The sequence below is a fragment of the Polypterus senegalus genome, chromosome 1, assembly GCF_016835505.1.
Source record: "Polypterus senegalus isolate Bchr_013 chromosome 1, ASM1683550v1, whole genome shotgun sequence".
Lineage (NCBI taxonomy): Eukaryota > Metazoa > Chordata > Cladistia > Polypteriformes > Polypteridae > Polypterus > Polypterus senegalus.
Genome location: NC_053154.1, coordinates 127,170,266 through 127,195,251, shown reverse-complemented (window position 1 = coordinate 127,195,251; position 24,986 = coordinate 127,170,266). Strand labels below are relative to the sequence as shown.

Below are 24,986 nucleotides of genomic sequence, written 5' to 3'. Positions count from 1 at the left end.
AGTATTACTCAGTAAAGATTTTGCACTTGAATATTTCATTCATCGAGATCCAGGGATTCTAGTGTTGATAAAAGTTTGAGTGTCTGTGTATCTAAGTGTCTGTCTTATTGCTGTGTCTCTTTCATCCAAACAGATGGTGACTCACAAACATTTGTAGTAATAATGTGTATTGCATTAGTCATTCCAAGAGATAACACAGAACAAACATTAGCACTGCTTTTATGGATCCCATACCAAACGGCATATAAGAGAGAAATAGGTATTGCATTTGTCATTACAAGAGATGTAGTAATGTAATTTATTACTACAAATGTTTGTGATGAGTCATCTGTTCGATTGATAAATGCAATTTATTTATTACGACATGCTTTACAAAATACATTCCAATACATGATGCACTGCAAAAATTAACACTGAGGTCTATGTTGATTGCTTAGATCTCAACCCTTTTAGATAGATTGCAAAATGAGTTACTTAAGAAATCCATTAAATCATTGCTAGGGAAATTAGATTATATATTGACAGTTTCCATTTCTCATTTTTCACCTTAGCTATTGTTCTGAATAAATCTTGAGGGTGCTAATATTTTAAAATATTGTTAAATTGTATTAGTAATAGTGTTGGTCAAAGAAGAATTATACAGTGTTTTCTTATCCTGTTCAGTTCTTTCTCTCCATGTAACATGAGGCATTTCCCACAATAGGAACTTTGTTTTCAAGGAATGAATACGTTTTTAGAATGATGTAGGCCCTGGGCCACTTTTGTGCATTGTGTTCCCACCGCACAACAGGAACTGTAACCTTTATACAAAATATGTGACATGCAAAGAAAAGTAATGCTGTAAAAGTTCCAGAGTTTCTAAAAAGTCCCTGGTTCCTGAAAATGGAGAAAGTGCCGATTGCTTTTCTTGCAACATTATTTTTCTCAGTTCGTGCACAGATTTTTGTCATTCAGATTCTGTGGCAACATTAAGCCATCTTGAAACCCTTCTAACTATCAGATTAGAACTTTAAAAGCCCATTTTCCATGCAAGTTGTATTTTTTGTATATTTTTGTCAGCTGATGAGTTTCGGGTAACCAGAATGTTATTTAAAAGACTTCTAGTTGTTATCCACAAGGACAGGAGCAGGTAAAAAAGTAATCTTAAACAGATTCAATAAATTGACAACTGCGGGTTGAAATTTGGCACCATGGGAGAACAAGAGAAAAGCTGAATTAACTAAGAATGAATATTTTACAATATGGAAAAACTCTGCAGAATCAATGAGGTACAGAAAATCTTTGCTATAAAGTGTATTTTTCTATATCAACTTGAATTTTAATGTCACTCAATATTTGATAGCTAATTCAAGCAATATAATAACTTATAGAGACCAAAATAGTTAGCTAAAAGAATAATTTTTTAAATTAAGTAACTGTAACTGATTGGGACAAAGTTTGTAACATCATCTAGACATAATAAGTCATCCTAGATAAAAAGGTTTCTATATTAAAATTATTTAAGCAGAAAATGTTTAACCTTAAATCTATTGCTTTAGACCAGTATAATACATGCTACCAGTTTATTTTAATAAAATGAACTCAACATAAATACAGTTTATAATGTACAAAGTAATAACTTATAAATGTACAGTTTTGATATATTAAATAATTTCTATATCCTATATGTTATTGGTACCTATTGAAATTAATGTACAATGAAGTAAGTTAATTATTTACTGTCTATTATTTTGCATTTAATTTTCACAGAGACTTTGAAACCATTTTACCCATTAAATGTTTTTTTGAGTTATTTTCTGGCCTAAACAGAATAATGTAGCATTTTGGAACAAATATACAAGAAAGGAGCCCAAAGCTTGAAGCTAAAATAGCAAATATTTCTACAGCTACTGTATATTTCCCAGGTGAACTAATATAAGCTGGGATGAAGGTGGCCCAAACTGCGCAGAATGTCAGCATGCTGAAGGTGATGAATTTGGCTTCATTAAAGTTATCTGGCAGCTTCCGAGCCAGGAAAGCAAGAACAAAGCACAGAACAGAGAGAAACCCAATATATCCTAAGACAGCATAAAATGCAACCCCAGACCCTATATCGCATTCTAAAATAATTTTTTCTGTAAAATATTTCATGTTTCTGATAGGGGAAGGTGGTGATATTGATAGCCACAGAGTGCATATGAGCACTTGTATGGCTGTGAAAGTGCAAACAGTTAACCTCTGTTGAGCTGGCCCAAACCACTTCATAATATTATTACCAGGTAATGTTGCTCGAAACGCCATCAGAACAACTATAGTTTTCCCCAGAACACAAGAGATGCACAGCACAAAGGAGATTCCAAAAGCAGTGTGCCGCAACATACAGGACCACTCGGTGGGTTCCCCAATGAATGCCAGTGAACACAAAAAGCACAAAGTTAAAGCAAACAGAAGCAGGAAACTAAGTTCAGAGTTGTTTGCCTTAACAATTGGAGTCTCCTTGTGTTTATAGAAAACAACCATGACAGCTGTTGTTGCACTTGCTCCAAACAAAGAAAAGGCCTCTAGTACTAAACTAATGATTTCTGCATATGACAAGAATTCAATATCTTTTAAGACACATGCATCTTTTTCTTTGTTTGATCTATAGTCCAAAGGGCATTTCATACAGTCCACAGAATCTGCAAAAAACAAGAAAATGTATTTCAGAAGTCTTCTAATTATGTTACTTTTAGGGTAAAATGTTGTTTTACTGTTGTCTACATTATAGTTAATTACCATGCAATACTGTCTAGGGTAAGTAGGTACTGAAATAGGTAGACAATACTGAAATATATTATACTAAGGTAAAATGTTTCCACACTTTTCCCTAATTCTTTTACCTGTAATATTGTTTATTTCTCCTTCAGAGCACGGAACACAATCGAAACAGCAGATTGGTTTTCCTTTTTGTACAGCTTTTCGAGTGCCCGCTGCACAACTATCACTGCAGACAGATTTTGGCACCTTTAAGAACAGAATAAATATTTCAGTATTCTAATTACAAGCATTGTGTACCCAGAAAGGCAAGTCAAAGTATTTTTTGTCTCTGACCTTCGCTTGATTACCGGCCCAGATAATGCTGCTACTGTTAATTATAAACTGATGTCCTTTTGGCAAAGATGCATCATACAGCCCCACAGGTACATACTGGACGAGGCCATCTTTATTTATTTGCCAGTTTACCAATTCATATCGTGCTACTGGGTCCCCATTTTTGTCAAAGTAGATATCTTCTCCATTTAAAGTTGAGAAATTAACTATTTTCAGGTAATGTAGAACCTTAAAGTGAATAAAGATTTTAAAAAACTGAAGCTATTTTTTTTTACATTGTAAATGAAGTGTCCTTAAACTCATCTACTATGTACATACCTGCCATGGTTGAATCCTCATTTTATCTGCACATGACTTATTGAAGAAAGGCCCTAAACCCTCTTGGCATTTATACAAATTGTCCACAGAGTGTGCTAAGGCATAAACTGCTTTATACATATTGTAGTTGATTCTCAGCACAGACAGATTAGTGTAGTCATTGCTTACTTGTTTTAAATTTTCATAAAGTGTACATAAAGTTGTATTTTCTTGGGAGTTCAAGCTGCACTTGAATACATCCTGCCAGAAATCATTCCATCCGGGTGAGAACGATGGGTGTATGTTAAGTATATATTCTTTCAGACCGGGAATTGCTGAGTTGCGAACTGCAAATCCAATTGCCCCACCCAAAACTCTAAAATTTTCTTTGGTGGCAATAGCTCTGGAAGAAATCCAAGCTTCAGAGCCTATCCACTGGTGGCCAGTCACATTCTGCTGTAAGAGTTCTTTAATGAGGACATTTAAATCAAAATCAAAAGTAAATGCCACAATAACCTTTGATGTTGATCTTTTTATAACTTCCACAACTTTCAGAAATTTTTCCCGTGGATTGCCATAATGTATTAATTCTGAGTATTCAACACATATACCCTCTTGCTGGGCCACATACAGAAATGTGGCCATGCCATTGTTGCCATAATCAGTATCAGTTCTGATTGTCCCAACCCAAGTCCATCCAAAATGCTTGACCAATTGTGCCAGAGCTCTGCTTTGATAATAATCACTTGGGATGGTCCTAAAAAAGGTAGGGAAATCCTGTCTGTTGCTGAGACATTCACAGCTAGCAGAATAACTGATCTGTGTAAAACAAAAGTCAGTAAATGTCATGTCTAGAAATTTATAACATACTCTTTTAAAAAGAATTTTATACAGCATGTCTATCTATTTAGACATTACTGTATTATGTGACTTCACAAAAAAGCCATATATCATATATACTTTAGGTAACAGAAGACACTGAAAGTATAATTAGATAGCAAATTAACTAAATGGGGTAATGACATCTGATCTGATTTCTTCTCTAAAAGTACTGTATTTCTGTTTTTCAATATATGTGTATACACTGCATGTTATTATTATTAATCATTGTCTTAATCATTTTTATTTTGAAAGATAGCATTTTATTATTATTGTGTTTATAATTTTGTACCACGTGCAATTTTTATTTTAATAATTTTGTCTTTAAAGAAAGCCAAATTACATTCACAATTTATAATTGTAAAGTCATAAACTGGTTTTTATTTTGTAATTAGTTGTGTCCAATTACAATATACAAACTTATTTATAAGCAGCAATATGTCTATCATAAGATTATTTTTTTGCAGAATTGTTTGTAAGATGTGTGATTAGCAAGTGTGAGACATGGAATTTTGTAAATGGAAATGTGGTGGCCAACAAATGTCATGTATTTTTATCCACTGTAAAATTGAAATAGCAATTATTTCCTCTATAATCTAATGTTAGTGAATGTGTTACATACCTCTAAAATAAAAATTTGTACTGCCTTTCTGCTCTTCACTCTTTTTATTCTTACTTCTTACACTCTTAACTCTCTTATAACTACTTCATTGCACCCGTTCCTCCCCATGTATTGTCACCCTTCTTGTATATTTTGTTTTCTGTTTGTTCACTCTTTTACCCTCTACTAGTCTTTATCCTCACTCTCTTTCTCTTTCCTCTGAGTATACAACTATTTTCCTTTCATGCAGAATTGAAGCAGCCCACTTCTAGGGTCACTTCTAAGATATGTCTGCATCTTTAACATGTAGCAGTCATCTAAGTTATTTATGTGTACAGTAATTACAAGAGTGTTTCAGCATTATAGTTTAAATAGTGAGAAAACTAAAAAATATTTTATGGTTCTAATTTTCAGATAAGTACCCAAATGAAGGTTTAGAATATTTGTATTTCTAGTAAGTTAATCTTACCAGTGGAATATGAAAAGGTCCAACAGCCCTGGCAATTGCAATGGTTGGTGAAGAAGCTGAATGGCCCACTATAGCATGAACAGAAGACCTCAGGCAAAATTCAGAGAAATTTCCTTCTACATTGCTCATAAGTTCTAGTGCACTTCTAACAGCAGTTCCAGTAGACCCACAAGAATCATAAATCCTGTAACCAAGTGAAATATTGGGCAGAATATCTGTCCTGTTGTTAATTTCTTCAATTGTAAACATCATTGTGGCTGCAATTTGAAAATCTTCTAACCTCTGAATTAGACTGTAGAGAGAGAAGAGAAGCATGAACTATCATTACTCTAAGAAATGAGCATATAACTGCCTTTATGTGTTAATTTGTTTCACATTTTTTGTTTCTCACTATACAAAATACACAAATGTAAATCTTATCAAGAATTATACTTACTTAATGCATTTAGGAATTTCTGGCTTACGGTCAAACAACAGTTTATTTTCTAATGTGTAATGAAATGAAAAAATTCCTCCAATAATTACATCTCCTTTTTTCATAAAAAGTGGAGGATGTGCATGTCCCCATCTCTCGCATGTAGGCTCTTCAGCCCTTATTAAAATTGCAATGAAAACCAATGCAAAGAGTAACATTTCATAAAATAAGTTCCAAAATCATACAGTATGTTGGGTATGTGCACTCATGCTTATACTTATATAGTATTGCAAACAATTTTATTATGCTATAAAAGCGCATGTATTTTTCTGTTCACTAGAGCATTCGGCCTCAGAGGATATGTCACTGTTGTTACATGCCTGAGATCAAAGAGGACATTCCTTCTCATGAGAGATACGTTCTAATCACAGTCCATTTGCCTTGCTGTGATAATCAGTAGTGACTCGAAACACAGCATTACCAGGGCATTATAATTATTTAAAAAAAGAAGTATTTTTCAAAAGAGAAAATTTATTTGTATTTATTTAATCTAGTGCAGTATACAGTACTCTATTTGTAAATCCTAATTTAACTACAGTATATATATATATATTTTTAGTGAGTCTCTAGTAAGAAAATGGGAGGCTGTTGCAAAGTCTTAGCATCATGCCAGCAGCCCTCTATTCTGCAGGTTGGCAACCAAAGTTTTAAATATGTAGAATTAGTAATGCAGACATCTGAAATCTGTTGTTCAGGATCTCTAATTTAGTATTTGCAGACATTTGCAACCAATGGGTTTTAATCCTAGCAATTTCTTAACTTGAAAACTATTTTCAATTCCATCTCCCATTGTGGTTTGTAGTAATTGAACATGCAATATCAGAAATGGGATGAGCAGTGGCAAAACAGACAGTATTTTAATTGTCTCTACCATTGGGGTGGGGGAGCATTTAATAAATCAGTACAACCTCTGACTTAATGAACATTTTGATTCAATGTAACTGTCCATTTATAATGTTTCATATTATTTTCACGACTTACATCTGATGACTAACGAGGTGCGATCCAAAAGTTCCCGGAATGCATTTATTTAAAAGCATACACACCAAATAACAATTAATGGTGAACAATTCCTTCAAAATAGTCACCCGCTGAGTTGATACCTTTCAAAGCACCTCTGGAAGTCGTTTTTTGTCAGTGTGTTCAAGACGGCGGTTGTTACCGCTTGTATCTCCTCCACCGTCTCAAATCTGCATCCCTTGAGCCTCATCTTCATCTTAGGAAATAAAAAAAATCAGACGGCGCTAAATCAGGGGAGTACAGAGGGTGGGGAATGGTAGTAAACTTTGTAGAAGCCAAAAATCTGCGCACAATCAGAGATGTGTGAGCTGGTGCATTGTCGTGATGCAAAAGAAATGATTTGTCAGCCCACATCTGAGGACGTGTTCGGCGAATTCGATTTCGCAAACACCTTAGAACATCCCTGTAGAATGCTAATTTCACTGTCTCTCCTTGTGGCACAAATTCCTTATGGATGACACCCTTCACATCAAAGAAGCAAATGAGCATTGACTTGGTGTTGCAGTGAAGTTGTCGAGCTTTTTTGGGTCTTTCACATCACTTATTTTCATGAACAACCCTTCACAGACACAACCGAAGTTTAAACGAGAACTGTGACTTGAAAAACAACTGCACTGACGTTATAACGCGTGATAATAGCTCTCAAGGACAACCTGAACTGTTATCTAGCAGCCATTGATATAACCAAACCCTTCTGGCTGCAAAATAAATGCATTCCGGGAACTTTTGGATCGCACCTCGTATATGTGTTCTTCTAAAATTACAGTTTGCACTGTATTCAGCTTTTGTATGTTTCTTTATTTTTTTCAAGAGCAGTTTTTAATTAAAATGTTTTTAAATTTCGCACTGACTTGTCATAAATAGGGGGTGGGATTAATAATACAGTTAATAATCCAACATTAACATAAACAGCAAAAATAATGATAATAGTATTAATCTTCAAACTGGTGTGGCATAGAAGACACAGGTATGGAAAATTAAAACTAAATGAGCAAAATGGCAACAGGAATGCAGCTTTTGAATGCATTGCTCAAGGCTGTTTTAATTCAAGCTATAATCACCTCCCAAATTGGGTTACGTCAAAACAGCAAATAACATTCTCCATTGCTCACAAACTATCTATGTTATTTGCTCTTGGCACACTAAAAAAGTTCTCCCTAGATTACTTGTCATTGGAAAAACTGAAGTTGTACTTTGATTGGATAGTTATATTCCATTATTTGCATACACAAGGATACAATAAATAGGAATTTTGAATAAATGCTTAAATGTTTTCATTAAAAAATTTCAATTTGATTAATTAATTAATTCATTCATTAAATGAATTATATATGTTAAGGAGATTCCTTTTTAAAATTATAAATTGACTTTCGCCATTATCGTAAGAAACCTGCTTAGTTGGTAGTTTAAGTAAAGCCCTACAAGTCATGTTACAGTTAAGAAAAATTAATTATATAAAATGTTATTTCAGTGAAATATTAAATACAAATAATAATATTAATAGTAATAATAAATTCATATTGAAAAGAGCCTATTCAATGACAAAAACTTGATGTCTCATTCTTTCTCTGAAGGATCTAAGTAATGTTAATTGAAAAAAACAAAGACAATAATAAGAGTATGCGTTTAATATAAAATATACGTACATTGCAAAGATAACACTTTAAATCATGAATAATTTAAGTTAAGACCACCCCCATACTGTAAATGCAGTATAACATACAACAAAATTCTTGAAAAGGCATGTTCACTAACATACTGTAAAAGTAACTGTCCACATTCAAAGATGAATATACTAGTAAAAAGATATAGAAAACATGAAGTAAACTTAATTGTAAGATTTATTAAGCATAGCCTAGAATGTAGTTTCATTTCATTGGTGGGAGTTTCTTTCTTGTGCACTGATCTTCTCAAAAATGTTGAACAACAGGTAAGAGAGATTGGCAAGAAACCAATAAAAAGAAAGTGACTGTATCTCATGCCATATGTTATAAAGCAACCCAGTCTTTTAAGTTAAAGTAATATTTCGGAATGGGCACCACTGTCATCACTGGCATTGGTTCATTTGGTGACTCCTGCTTTTCCTAAGTAGTGTAAATTTGAACAACCTGATGAATGGAAGTTTGCAAATATCATTACAGTCTAAAAGAAGGGTGATAAAATGGATCCTGAAAATTATCCCAATAAATATTTGTCCTATATAAGGCAAAATAATGGAATTATAATAAGAAACACTGTACATCATAAAGGCACCTTATTAAAATCATATACTAAATAAATAGTAGCATGAGTTTATGAGAGGAAGAATCTGCCAAACCAATCTGTTGCATTTTTTGTGCAAGCTACTGGAGTAGATAACAAAGACAAAACATACAGCATCATTTGCTTAGACTTTAAAAAGTCTTTGATAAAGTACAACATTGAAGAATGAAACTCAAAGCTATTAGCATAACGGGTAGTCTACAATTGTGGGTCTCAAGTTGGTTAACTGACAGCAGACAAAAAGTACAGATCAGAGATAAAAGCCTAACATAAGGTAAAGTCATAAGTTGAGTCAGTCCATTAGTGGTCTGTCCTTGAAACTTTACTACAAATTACATGGATTCTGGTATAGTTAGTAAAATTGTGAAATAGATAATACTAACATTGAAAGAGCAGCAGATACTGAGGTGGCATCAAAAATATTCAAAAAGACCTGGGCAATCTTTACAACATGGCTTAACCTAGTAAACTGCAAAGTGCTATACATAAGCAAAAGAAGCACTCGTTATAAATACTAGATGGGAGACACTGCCTTAAAGGAAGCAACATCTAGAAAATGTTGTAGATGTTGATGCAATATTCTCTTCTTCTAAGCTTTAAGCAAAAGCATTTAAATAGACAAATAAAATATTAGGTTGTTTTGTATAAACTCTTGAATATAAAAACTACTGCTACAAAAATGAATACAGAAGCAGCCCTTGGAGCTGTGCAAAATAACAGCAACCAATTGCATCCCAGTTCTAAAGAGTATGTCCTGTTCTGACATTCTCAAGAACTTAAATTTCTTTGTCTTTGAGCAGAGGAGGCTGCCAGAGGACTGAATGCAGGTCTTCAACATTGACCACATTAGAACTGTTGTAAATAAACAAATAAATGACAACACTGGTGAAAACTAAGAGGAAGTGTACTTAAAACTGAAATCGCAGAAGAACTTTTTGACACAAATAGTTGAGGAAATCTGGAATAATCTAGCAAGCATGTAGTTGTAGCAGAAGCCTTTAAAAAGTATCCGAATAAGATATTGTGAGTGGTTTTCACTATAGCAAAAATTCTGGAAGTAAGAGGTTCAAATGAATGTTCTTGTAAATAATTTTCCCCTATCTTTGCCTAATATAACCCTGACCTGTCACTTTATTTCATTACATTAAATAACTAGCAAAATACCCGTGCTTCGCAGTGGAGAAGTAGTGTGTTAAAGAAGTTATGAAAAAGAAAAGGAAACATTTTAAAAATAACATAACCTGATTGTCAATGTAATTGTTTTGTGGCTGTTATGAGTGTTGCTGTCATCAAGGATTTGATTATCATTATTTCTTTCAATCAGGTTCGTATTTGGAGGACGTGTTGTGTTCAAGTTACATTCCGTGTTTGTCAACCGTTGTAAAGATAACAGGTTTCATTCATCGAAGTGTTCACTACCCAAATCGTTAAAGGCAAGGAGGTGCGTATTTTAAACGAAAAGAGAGAAGACAGTGAAGAAGTGGAAAAGTGAGAAGGAAAACTGTTTAAATAAAGAGCTGGGAAGGTGAATGGAAATAAGCAGCCAGCGGTAAAGCAAGGAAGACTCCATAATAAGGAATGTTGGGTGCACGTAGAAGGTGTAACAATAGGATTGTTAAGCCTTATGATAATGTTCCTGCACGGAGGGTTTAGAGATACGCACCGGGAGAAGTATAGAATAGAGAACCTCTTGTGACTGTTCTGCTGTTCTCCTTCGACAGTTCTGTGGCTCTGCATATTTGTATGCACCTCTCTAAACTTGCATCACTGGTTCCGCACACACGTATAAGGGAACTTTTAATCTCCCCGAAATTGCATGTGCCTGCTAACACTCTCAGATCTGTGACGTAGTTGTCTATATTTTCTCCCCTTGCCTGATTTCTTGAAAAAAATCTGTACCTCTCTACAGTTTTGTTTATTTTCGGGTTGTAATGTTCATCAAATTTACGTATCATCAAGCTCATGGTTAACTCATCAGGTCTTACATCACCAGTCAGCGCCTGACACAATTCTCTGCCGCTCTCTCCAATAAGATAATGGAATAATCTGACCTTAGTGTTTTCCTCTGCCTCCGGCATTGCAAGTTCTGTGAATAATCTGAACTCGTCCTTCCATGTTCTCCATGACTTCGCCAGGTCTTTAGCATCGAGGCTTAATGTCAGTGGTGGTCTCAGACCCTTCATTTTCCTTTCGTGTTAGCATCTCCGCGTCCTGAACTTTTAACAGCAAACTGGCGTGACTTTCGGCACAGTTCCATCACCTACGCTGCCACCATATTTCTCTCTCAAGATTATTAAAAGGCACAGACTCACGTTTCCATTTTATGTCTGCTTATTTCACAGTAGTTAAAGCCAGAACAAAGTCAGTTCATGTGAGCCGCTCGGAGTACATGCATCGAAGCTTCTCAGCTGCGCTTGTGCTATCTCGTGTGATCTGTCTCGCTAATATCTTATTCGTTTTAGGCATGACAAAAGTCAGCGGCAGCGTGTCTATGAACCTAATTTAAAGTTAAGCTTTACACCCTGCTTTTCTATTCGTTTGCATAAGCACAGTCCTTCACCAGCAATTTTAACTCCGTTACAGCAATTTTAACTCTGCTACAAAGTGATCAAAAGTCTCGTTTATACCCTGCATCTTCTCGTTAAACTTGTATTTCGTGAATATCGTATTCGTCATAGGCATATCAAACGCCAGCGGCAGCCTGTCTATGAACTTAATTTAAACTTAAGGTTTACACCGTGCTTTGTTTCTGCAGTATCTGCACTTATGAATATGCTTGTATGCGTCACTTGCTTCATATTCTTTTGCTGCCTTCTCAATTGTGTAATGCGTTTTTTGAACAGGTTTCATTCATCGAAGTGATCACTACTAAAATCGGTACTCGTGAATCTAAGATGTTTAACAGGCTTTCCCGGTATTAAGTTGTGGATTTGCCTGCGAATATTTAGCGACAACGTGTCTATGAATGTAATTTAAATTTAAGCTTTACACCTTGCTTTTCTATTGATATGTGTACAAAAGGCTTGTTCAGCGTCAGAGGGTTGTTACATCACACACTGCATGCATGGGTTTACCTTTCCCAGTCCTGCAAAGTCACTTCACGTGAGCCGCTCGGAGTACATGCATCGAAGGTTCTCAGCTGTGCTTGTGCTATCTAGTGCGATCTTGCGATGTCCACGGCTTTATTTAATGTTAGCTCAGACCCAGCACTTAAAAGTTTCTCTCACACTTTTGCTGAGTTTGTGCCAAACACTATTCTATCCCTGACCATCTCATCTTCATTTGCATAAGCACAGTCCCTCACCAGCAATTTTAACACCGTTACAGCAATTTTAACTCCGTTACAAAGTGATCAAAAGTCTTGTTTATACCCTGCGTTTTCTCATTAAACTTGTATCTCGCGAATATCGTATTCGTCGTAGGCATGGCAAACGCCAGTGGCAGCGTGTCTATGAGCTTAATTTAAACTTAAGGTTTACACCGTGCTTTGTTTCCTCAGTAGCTGCACTTATGGATATGCTTGTATGCGTCACTCGCTTCATATTCTTTTGCTGCCTTCTCAATTGTGTAATGTGTTTTTTGTTCAGCGCTCTGTGGAGTTCTTGCTTGTTCTCTGCGTACTGTGTTCAAAGTCAGTTCATGTGAGCCGCTCGGAGTACATACATCGAAGGTTCTCAGCTGTGCTTGTGGTATCTCGTGTGATCTTGTGAAGTCCACGGCTTTATTTAATGTTAGCTAAGACCCGGCACTTAAAAGTTTCTCTCACACTTTCACTGGGTTTGTGCCAAACACTAGTCCATCCATGACTATCTCATCTTCGTTTGCATAAGCACAGTCCTTCACCCGCGAATATTTAGCGGCAGCGTGTCTACTGGATTGCTGCCAACAGACGACCTTATATGGGCAGGCACTCACACAGTAACCGAGCTGCAGGCTATAGCCGTATATATGGACGAAAGTAGGTTCCATTTATGACTGTTACGCATAGAATTTCGAAATAAACCTGCCTAACTTTTGTAAGTAAGCTGTAAGGAATGAGCCAGCCAAATTTCAGCCTTCTACCTACACGGGAAGTTGGAGAATTAGTGATGAGTCAGTCAGTCAGTGAGTCAGTCAGTCAGTCAGTGAGGGCTTTGCCTTTTATTAGTACAGATGTAAAAAAATCACCTCAATCAGAAATTTGCATTTTGCTGTTTTACTTTATTTAAAGGCTTTAGAAACTTGCTATATCTTTTTCTTCTTCTTCTTTCAACTGCTTCCATTACCAGTCACCACAGTGGATCATCTTCTTCCATATCTTCCTGTCTTCTGCATCTTGCTCTGTCACACCCACCACCTTCATGTTCCTTCTCACCACATCCATAAACCTCCTCTTAGGCCTTCCTCTTTTCCTCTAACCTAGCAGCTCCATCCTTACCATTCTTTTCTCAATATACTCAGTATCTCTCCTCTGCACATGTCCAAACCAATCTCACCTCTCTGACTTTGTCTCCAAACCATCCTCTAATGTACTCATTTCTAATCCTATCCATCCTCGTCACACCCTATGCAAATCTTAACATCTTTAACTCTGCTACCTCCAGCTCTGTCTCCTGCTTTCTGGTCAGTGCCACCGTCTCCAACCCATATAACATAGTTGGTCTCACTGCTGTCTTCTAGACCTTCCCTTTCACTCTTGCTGGTACCCGTCTGTCACAAAACACTCCTGGCACTCTTCTCCACCCACTCCAACCTGCCTGTATTTGCTTCTTTACCTCTCTTCCACACTACCTGATACTCTGTACTTTTGATCTCAGGTATCTAAACTCACCCAACTTTGCCAACTCTACTCCCTGCATCCTCACCTCCCTTCCTCTGACCTCCCTTTCATTCACATACATGTATTCTGTCTTGTTCCTACTGACCTTCATTCCTCTCCTCTCTAGAGCATATCTCCACCTCCCCAGGGTCTCCTCAACCTGCTCCTTACTCTTGCTACAGATCACAATGTCATCCACAAACATCATAGACCATGCAGACTCCTGTCTAATCTCCTCTATCAACCTTTCCATCACCATTGCAAATAAGAAAGGCCTCAGAGCCGATTACTGATGTAATCCTTTCTCAACCTTAAACGCATCAGAAACTTGTTAAATGCATCTCCTAAACTTTGAACATTTAAATCTGAGGCATTTAATAAGTAAGTAATATGAAATTTAAATATATCATTTATTTTTTTACTTTCACAAAAAAATGAGATTAATCAACTGTCATGTTAGGTTATTTTGTAACCAGGCTTGCAGGGTTAGTAGCATAGGACATAAGGCAGAAACAAACCACAGACAAAATGCCAGTCCATAACAGGGTGAACACTCACACACACCAGACACAAATTAGCATTGGCAATACACCTAATATGTATGTTGTTTGGACTGTGGGAGGAAAACAGGGCACCCAAATGCATGCAAATTCCACACAAGGAGGACCCAGAACATGAACGCTGGTCTCTTCACTGCAAGGCAACAGCTCTACCACTGCACCGTCATGCTGCTCTATTAATCAACAGTGAACTCACATATTTCTCCCACACTTCCACAAACAACATTCCACACAAATGCACACTTAGGGCCTTGGGAGTGGGCACACTCAACGGCATCCGGTGGGGGGAAATTTCAGCCTCACTCCGAGTGCCGGTGTCCACTTCCAATTTTAAACTGCACCTAGTCACGGAGAGTTTTGGGGAAGTGGGGCTGTGTGTTGGCATCAGCTGGTGTAGGCCACATGGTGCCGGCACTGCCCGCACCCCCCCAACCACAAAATGCACCTTATCAACACACACCAACATTACATTAGAGCAGGCGGAGGGAGACTAGAGGTCTTATTACACCTCTGTTCTCAGTTAGCTGCCCGGGGCTGGAGGCTAGGAGTGGGAGCTGGCCGTCTGCCTGTGGTCTGGAGTGGTGAGTTGCTTTGCTCTGCGTTGGACGGGGGTGCCTGCTCACTATTAACCCTGCGGAATGGGGCTAGCTCTGGCGTCCGGGAATGGTTGTACCTCAGGTACGGCAGCACCGGGACCAGAGTTAGGTAGGGTGTGTATGGGGAGTGTGAATGGGTGTCTGGCGTACATCCTTGTAAGTCTTGGGTTGTATGTGTATGTGAGAGCATGAGGGAGGGAGTGTATGACTGTGTTTGTGTGTGACTGTATATGTCAGGTGGGGTTTTGGACTCCTCCCCTCTCCTTGGACATCTGGCAATACTACAACATCTTTGCCTACCCTCCCCCTGCCTTAAGCATCTGTCTGGTCGCTCCCGGTGGCTGCCTGGTGAGATCTGGTTCCCTGGGCTCTGTTGGGTCCTCAGCGGGGTGGGTCGCCCTTGGGTCCTGGGCTGCTGGGTTCCGGGCCTGGCCGACTCGGGGTGAGCGGCTGCGGCGGCCTGAGGGCTTGCCGTTGATATCTCCCGGACTCTGCCGGCTGCTGGTTGTGGCCCCCCGGGGTGATCCTCTGCGCCTCTCGAGTGGGGGTTGGGGCTTCTCTGGTGACGGCCTCCCTGGGGTCTCCGCTCTGGGGTGACCTCTGGATCTCTGGGCTTAGAACTCCCTCCATCTTCCGACGTTTTGGGGGCAGGTCTGTGGCCCTTCACACTCACTATTGGATGCTCCTATAGAGAAACCTTACACATACAAGCGTGCGTACGCACACAGGTGCTCACATGGAGTATGACTTGGACATCTTCAGCACATGATCTAAGGTTGTGGTTGGCCCTAAATGCCTTAGTAATAATTACTGTATGATTGTCAGCAAACATTTTTACTTTTATATATCTTCATGTAGCTGATGCAGCAATGTTTTTGTCTTGTGGTTCCACCCCGACCCCCTCTTTCTGCAGGTCTAGAAGCGGATTCTGGTTCATTTAATGTTTATTCTATACGAAACCCCCCCCCCCTTCCCCCTTTACCTCCATCTCTTCCTTCCCTCTCTTCTTTTCTTTCACTTTTGTCTCCGTGTCCAGTTCAAATCTTAAAAACATCTGAAAATATTTTTAATAAAGTTTTGGTATCAGGCGTGACGTCAGCAGAAGCTGTAACGCTCCACCTGAGAGAAAAACTGTAAGGCTAGTCGCCAGCATTCAGACATCAATTCTGATTGCTTCAAAGCCGAACAGGACACGGTAAAAAAAAAAAACACATATTTCTCCCAAAACTCTAACCAAGAGCAGAACATGGTATGAAGATGTGATGTTACAAGTAGAAACTCTTAAAACTTTGGCAGCATGTGAGCACTGCTAGATATTGCACAATATTTTTTGATGTATTTTTTACCAGGGTGTGAAGTCCCAGACTCTACACTGTACCCATAAATGTCTTAAAACTTCATATATTACATTTACTAACATAAATTAAGGATTTATGTGATGTTAAGCAACATAGTCCTGGACACCATTTTTATGTGATAATGCAAAATCTACAAAATATAAAAAAGAAACCAGGACAGTGTGGATGCTGTGAATAATTGTGATAAATAATGATTAAAGCTGCACAAAAAAGAAAAGAAAATGAGATTGAATTCTGAAAAAAATCATTAAATATGGTAATAAATGTTCTCCTTCCTTTTTTAAATCCACATATCTAATTCAAGGTTACATAAAACCAGTGCCCAGGCAAGTACTATGTAAAACACATAAACAAATAAATTGTCAGATTAAATATTAATGTAACCACTATATTCATTTTAAAATGGCTTTTCAAATGTGAATCTTCTTTAAGTTGTGCTGTATTCATCCATATATAAATTAAAATGCTATATATAATTTACAGTTGAATTGCAACTTTGAATGAAATGTTGAAACACAAAATAAAACTGGAATTTTAGGATACCAATTTAATAGTTACAGATCTCCACATGTGTTCTAGTTAAGGACTATTTAAGATAATGAACTGCTGCAGAAATTACCACAAGATGGCAGAATGGATGTTCAAATAAAGCACTGGAATTATGCTAACAGAGGGGTTTACTATATACTATGTAGCATTTACTACATCTCACACAGCATATTTTAAAAATATGAACATCAGTCTGTTTTGTGCTATATGTCCATGATACATAAAACAATAGGAACACTAATTTAATCATGCAATGTGCATTTTATTACTCAACACTCAATAAGCAGAAAAAGTGGTTAAATAAGCAATTCACACTTAACAATAATTTATATTTTTATGTCTCAATGGTAAAGGTTTTACAAATAGATGAAATAAAAACAAATAAGTTGTATATTGATGTGAGTTTTCCTAGAAGGATAAATTGCTAAATGCATTTTACTTATTTTTATAATTATTTTTATACTACATTTTTTAATTTTCATGATTAATAAAATTGCTTATGCTTTAAATACTTCAGAAGTTCTGCTTTTCATTTGTTAATCCAACAATAAAGGTTTTTTAATGAAATTATTTTACTGTACTCTGAAGTCAGCTTATCTCATTTTAATTTACAAGGCCTAAACAGAACAAGGTAGTTTATCTCAGAAATCACAGTATTAAGTATATTGAATAATAAGGTACTGTATTCCTTTTTCTTACAATGTAGGTAAACACACCTATCTTTAGTAATAATGAATGATGTTAATCACGAATGTTATAACATTAGATATAATAAAGAGTAAAGAGTGCTGAAATCAGTTGAAAGCAATATTTTAATTCTGGAAACGAATAAAGTGCCTGCTCTCAATTGTACACAAAGAGCCTCACAGTAGGGCTTGTGCATAACAAGAGACAAACAGGTGCTCATTCCCAAGGGGCCATTTAAATAGGCTCTGTGCTACTGACATGAATGCAAGAAAAAAGAGAGTGTTTAAATGTGGAACTCATGGGGATTATGCAAAAGTAGCATTTAATTGTCTCAAGTCAGTTATCTGGCAGAAGTCTTACACGTTTATTGGAAAACAGCATTAGTTTCAGGAAGACAGGATCTTATGAAATTCCTTTGTCAATGCACGTTTATGTTATGTATCTTGTAAGCATAAAGTTCAGAAACTCGTGTGTAGATACATTTTAACATTTTTTCCTTCACTGTGTTAAGACATAGGCATAATTATCTAATAAGAATTGTATTTATGTAAATTCCTTTTAAACATTTCTTATCCATAATAATAGATAAGTAATTTTTAAAAAAAGGATAGTAGAACATTCAAATCATTATGGTTTCATGATCTTTTGCATCAATTCCTTTATCAACCAATGGATGCAAATACTAGTAACTGGGAGTTTTTGAAGGTTGGTCTAGGTTGGTTTATAAAAGAGTAAAGTTGTTGCAAACAAGTGATTCTAATATTTCTCCATTCTTTTGTTTTTAAGAGGCATTATATTACATGGATTAATCCTTAAATGTGTGCTACTTACAACTCAGAAGTAACAATAATTACATTGTGCCATTTTGTTACCCTAATATAAGATACAAACGTGCCATTTAGTGCCTAATGCTTCATGGAACCCTATCACCGTATAACAGATGGATATGTAAAGAATGTTCAAGACATCTCAAAAAGATGTGAACACATTGTTGGAAAAAAATAAATAGGGGCACACAGAGCTACAACAAGTACTGTATTTAAATTGGGCTCCATATGTTTATTGACACTGTGCATAAGCATAGCCACAGTGTTATTCCTTTGAATACTTTATATTTGTTTTTTATTATGTGCAAGTTTCAGGCTCTATTCCTTCATTTATTCATTTTCCATAACTGCTTACTCTGTAACTGTGTTGCAGCAGGAAAAACAACTGAATGGGTCAATTGAGCCTAGAAAGGATTCACAGTTATGGAAGTTTTTTTTTTCCTTCCCATAATGCAAAGCTTATAAGCCTTGTTGTCTTTAGTTATATTGACTAAAGTCATGTCATGATAAGTTACAATAGGTTTGCATTGTTTGCTTTATGGGATTGTTAACAGCACTGCTTGCTTGGAAATTTGCTATGAATTGATTAGAAAATTATGGTCAAGTCTAGTTTATGCTCTACGCAATTAAGTTCCTGAAATTTTAGGGAAAAAAGTGTAGTGTCTTGACTATAAGTGATTTTAGAGATCTTTTTCATGTATTTATTTTGTCTACCTCATCTAATTATCTATTAAAAGAGACAATGCTTTGATGAATGAATTAGAATAGCTATTGATAGTCATGGTGTCTGATTGCTCTTCTCCATTGAAGTTGTTGCATTGAAGAACTTACTTAATATTGCTTCTTTTAGAAAGATGTATTGTCTCCACAAAGTCCATCTATGGGCACACTGTTGCACAACATGCCAGTTTACAGTTTCGATCACATTAATGTGTTCATCTAATTTAAGAGGATCCCTTGCAAAATAAATAAGTGGAATTTGTAGAGTTATGATGTCTGGTATAAAAGTACAGGATAAGAATCTATTGCTAAAGCAAGACTTGTAAATTTCTCAGAGCCAGCAATTTTTTTTTTTTTGCTTTTTATAATAATAGCAGATGAATGATAAACAGCTATGTGAAATAACTAGGTACATTTATTTTACATATATGGCTAAAAAGTATGCTTTTCAGGTAGTAAAGTGTAAATGCTAAGGCAGCGAACTATTCCATAAGGTTGCTGGATCAGGTCCCACCTCTCCTTTACTATGTGACTCTGTGTGATTCAGTTAACTTGCATATACTCCCAAAAATGTAAGCAAAATATCAGTAAAGGATTGTAAAGCACATTGTTGACCAAAGATGCATGAAGTTCCTTTATAGTGACCATAAAAATGGCATGATGCTATGCAACAGATAAGAAATGTGTGTGAGCTTTTAAAAAGCTTGACAAGCCGGCCAAAGACCACAGTACTCCTCCCCCAGTGGAAAACAAGGGATCCAAAGGACGGACCTCAGCGATGCAGCTGACACTCCCGTACAAACCTAGGAGGAACAGTGTAAGCATAAATATTTTGATCTCCTGCCCTCCTAGGACAACCTCTCCACTCATGGCCTGGCCTGCGTCATTCGTAGCACAGCCGCGGTCTCCTTGGTAGTCTCTCTCGGTGGGACTTGAAGCACCTGGGTACTTCTGGGTCTGCCCCTTTCTCCGTTGAGGAGAATTCCCCGGCCGCCTTTATGTTTTTATGACCCTTTTCTGACTTGTCAGGAGACCCCTGTTTTACTTTAGTGATCTCCTGTTTCATCTGGGGCTTGTCCACAGTCTGAGTCTCTCTATGAAATAAAGTAAGACCCTTTACTGTCTGCACCCCTTTAAACTTATAAATGACCAGTGGCGGCGTCTTTAGGGCCGCCTCACCGGGAGTCAGCACTGTCCAGCTGCTCCGCATTGATCGGCCCTTCCCCCATTCACTCGGCCAACGATCCGGCCTCTCTTGTAGGGCACGCATTTGTCTGGCACCCGCTATTGATTATACGTGGGGCCTTTTCAATCTGTGTCCCTATTTCTTTATATACGGTACGGGTCTTGCTTACGTGTACCGCCGCATCATGTATTACGGGAGGCTCCCCACCAAATCGCCGCATGTAGGCTCTCACCTTCTCTAAAGTCGTTTTGGCCGCTGCTCCCAACTCCCCGACGATCTTCTCAATGTTCACCAGGACCTGTAAGAAACTTTGTACGGTCTCGATCAGCTTCTCGAGTTCCCGCAAGTCAACAATATTATTTACTTCAGCCGGCGTTAGACTTGCTTCCTTCCTTACCTGCTGGCCGGGAGCCCATTAGCACGCCCGCTTCTGGCACGTGCTCTGATGGGTCTCATGGAGGCTTCTGGGACTTGGAGTTCTTTTTGGTCGAGGGCCGGGTCGCCTCCTTCGGCGGACTGCGGTCTGTCTTAATTAATTTTCCGACATCCCGATCAGCCATTTCCCGGCCCTCCTTACCTTCTTTTGGGTTGAGCGGTGCTTCACTCACCTCCTCCTTCCCCTTCGGAAAGTCCAAGTCCGTATCTTCGGGTTCGAAGGCGCAAACATTGGGACGCGGACCTCCTCCTTCCCAGAAAGCACCAGGGCTGCTAACGTGTCCCTCGCCGGCCACCGACATGTGGAAGTCTTCCTCCATGTGCTCTGGCTCTAACAGGAGCGTGCCATTGTCTTTAGGACAGACTCCTTTCTCCCGTGGAGCCTCCAGGTGATCATCTCCAAGGTACATGCACGGGACAAAGTGTGTTATTTTGAATGGGTTGTCGAGGATGTTCCCAGCACGTACCTCAGATCGATCATTGGTCCCTGGAAGTTTCTCCAGACTGGTAAGGCCACTCCGTGACTCCTCCTGAGCATCGGCCATTGCAAACATGGCTCTTCCGCTGGCATTGTCGCTCTGCTTGCCCTTCTTTCTTCTCATTCTGGACTTGTTGAAGGTAGGCTCCAGCGATGTTGTGGTGAGGCTGAATGCCGTTGTCTTGGGGTTCTCTGCCCACAGAAAATTTATGTACAGGTCCTCTGCCAACCGAACGGCCAAAATATCCTGCCGGCTATGCCACTGTGACAGATAGGGGGCGCTATCACTCCCTTCAACCCCTGTCCAAGACTCCAGACACCAGATAAAAGTCCAAATGTTGACTTTATTAATTTGCCACAGTGCGCAAAGCATCCTCTCCTCCACTATACTCATATAACAATATACTAATCACTAATACAAATACAATCCACCACTCCCAGACACCTTGCCACCCTTCCACCCAGCTCAGCTCGCCGTCTGGGAGCTCCCACAGTCCTTTTATACACCCTGATCTGGAAGTGTTCCCAATCCCCAGTCCATGTGATTCTCTATCACTTCTGGGTCAGGTACAAGTCATTCTCCTCACCCCGGAAGCACGTCGCTCTTCCTATGACGTATTTCCGGGTTATAGGGCACAAATGATACTTCGGTCCTCCCTGCAGCTCCCTCTTGTGGCCCCTGTGGTATCCAGCAGGGTCGTGTATAAAAGCTACATAGTCCATGACTCCCTGCTGGTCTTCGGGGCACCTCCATACTGCAGGGAGGGCTCCATCTGGCGGACTGGGGGTATTGGCCGGGATAACAAGCTGGCCAAGGACCACACCAGGTTGATTTTATTTACAAACCATAGTTTCACTGTATTCAGTCTTAACACAGGCTGTCTTTTAATACTATTAAAACAATTAAATGAAGACATGGATTTGAAGTTTAATTGGCAATAATTATACTGAAAAAATATAACCAAATAAAATTTAATTACATATCACATCACTTCAATCAGATACTGCGTTCACAATCAATCGTCTTAAAGTATTTGAAATATATGTGCTACGTATGTACAGTACCAATTGTAAGATAAACTGGTTCTGAATATGAAGAGTACCAGTCAAGGATTATATAGCCCCAATCATTGTTAGCACTTTCTAAGATTAGTCAGGCTTATTGATTAATGACTATAAATGAAATGATGTGTCTTTTTAATTAGTAAGTTAAAAAAATCATCCTGTATTATCTTATGGAGACTGTAAGTTATTTGCTCCTTTGTAATTATTGCCTATATTGTGTAAAATCCCTGCAGGATACAAAGAATACAGAGCTTTACTCAATTAATAATACTACCTGTATAAGATTCCCTTCAAAGTGAGCACTGAAATGTTGATTTTTATTTTTACTAGGGGGCTCTGACCCCTGCTTACTTTGCTTGCCCACCCCCAGGTTTGGTTTACCGGATAAACAATTTAAAGAGATTGTTATTTTCATGGGAATTGTTACATATAAACTGCTCAAAAAAATTAAAGGAACACTTTGAAAACACATCAGATCTCAATGGGAAAAAGAAATCCTCCTGGATATCTATACTGATATAGACTGGGTAATGTGTTAGGAACGAAAGGATGCCACATCGTTTGATGGAAATGAAAATGATCAACCTACAGAGCCCTGAATTCAAAGACGCCCCAAAAATCAGAGTGAAAAAATTATGTGGCAGGCTAGTCCATTTTGCCAAAATTTAATTGCAGCAACTCAAAATTGTACGCAGCACTTTGTATGGCCCCTGTGTTCTTGTATACATGCCTGACAACATCGGTGCATGCTTCTAATGAGATTACAGATGGTGTTGTGGGGGATCTCCTCCCAGATCTGGACCAGGGCATCACTGAGCTCCTGGACAGTCTGAGGTGCAACCTGGTGGCATTGGATGGACCAAAACATAATGTCCCAGAGGTGTTCTATTGGATTTAGGTCAGGAAAGTGTGGTGGCCAGTCAATGGTATCAATTCCTTCATCCTCCAGGAACTGCCTGCATACTCTCACCACATGAGGCCAGGAATTGTCGTGCACCAGAAGCCACTGTACCAGCATAGGGTCTGACAATGGGTCCAAGGTTTTCATCCTGATACCTAATGGCAGCCAAGGTGCCTTTGTCAAGCCTGTAGCGGTCTGTGTGACCCTCCATGGATATGCTTCCCCAGACAATCAATTACCCGCCACCAAACTGCTCATGCTGAATGATGTTATAGGCAGCATAATGTTCTCCATGGCTTCTCCAGACCCTTTCACTTCTGTCACGTGCTCAGGGTGAACCTGCTCTCATGTGTAAAAAGCACAGGGCACCAGTGGTGCATCTGCCAATTCTGGTATTCTATGGTGAATGCCAATCGAGCTGCATGCTGCTGGGCAGTGAGCTCAGGGCCCATTAGAGGACATGCGGCCCTTGGGTCACCCTCATGAAGTCTGTCTGGTTGTTTGGTCAGAGACATTCACACCAGTGGCCTGCTGGAGGTCATTTTGTAGGGCTCTGGCAGTGCTCATCCTGTTCCTCCTTGCCCAAAGGAGCAGATACTGGTCCTGCTGATGGGTTATGGACCTTCTATGGCCCTCTCCAGCTCTCCTAGAGTAACTGCTTGTCTCCTAGAATCTCCTCCATGCCCTTGAGACTGTGCAGGGAGACACAGCAAACCTTCTGGCAATGACACGTATTGATGTGCCATCCTGGAGAAGTTGGACTACCTGTGCAACCTCTGTAGGGTCCAGGTATCGCCTCATGCTACCAGTAGTGACACTGACTGTAGCCAAATGCAAAACTAGTGAAGAAACAGTCAGAAAAGATGAGGAGGGAAAAATGTCAGTGGCCTCCACCTGTTAAACCATTCCTGTTTTGGGGAACATTGTTGCCCCTCTAGTGCATCTGTTGTTAATTTCATTAACACCACAGCAGCTGAAACTGATTAACAACCCCCTCTGCTACTTAACTGACCAGATTAATATCCCATAAGTTTCATTGACTTTATGCTATACTCTGATTAAAAAGTGTTCCTTTAATTCTTTTGAGCAGTATATATTATTTTCACTTTTAAAAGCAATACTTGTCCTTTATTTCCGGCCCTGGGCATGCTTAAATCTCTTTCTTGCAGGACGAATAACGCTGCTCGCATTGTGAAGGTGAGGCGGCTGAACTCACGCTAAGGAGAATGCCGTTCGTTCAGCTGATGTCTTTCTGCTGCTGCTGCTGGCGAGCTGCATGTTCTCTTTGTAGCGCTGTGCATCGATCATTTAAAAGCCTGTACAGCAGCTGTCCTTTTGCTACTTTGTGTCTCTGCCGCTCGCGTTGTTATTGGGGGATATGAACGCACGTTAAGGAGCAGTGATCGGATCATCTTCTGCCTTGTTGCTGCTGCTGCTGCTGGCGAGCTGCGTGTTCTGCTTGTCGCTTGTTGTTGTTTTAAGAGCTGGTAGCACATAAAGTGTGTCTGCCAAATGCATTGCAACTACTGCTAGGGTTAGATGTCCATGAACTTGTTTTAAATGTTGTCTCACTGCCTTGTCTCGCATGACGTTAAAGTGTCTCTTGCGGGACATCAAATTGTCTTCCGAGAAGATCATGCCTCGTCTCCCTAGTCTCCATCCCAAGATTTTTTTTATAATATAGAGATTTATCTGATACACATGCCTTTGTCAAGGTTGTTACTAGGACTTTGCTAGTCACATAGCTGCAATTT

The 24,986-nt window shown here is 38.7% G+C and overlaps 1 pseudogene; it reads right to left on the bottom strand.

The window, feature by feature from the left end:
* Nucleotides 1-1,743: 1,743 nt before the first annotated feature.
* Nucleotides 1,744-24,033, bottom strand: LOC120535270 (annotated as a pseudogene).
* Nucleotides 24,034-24,986: the final 953 nt, after the last annotated feature.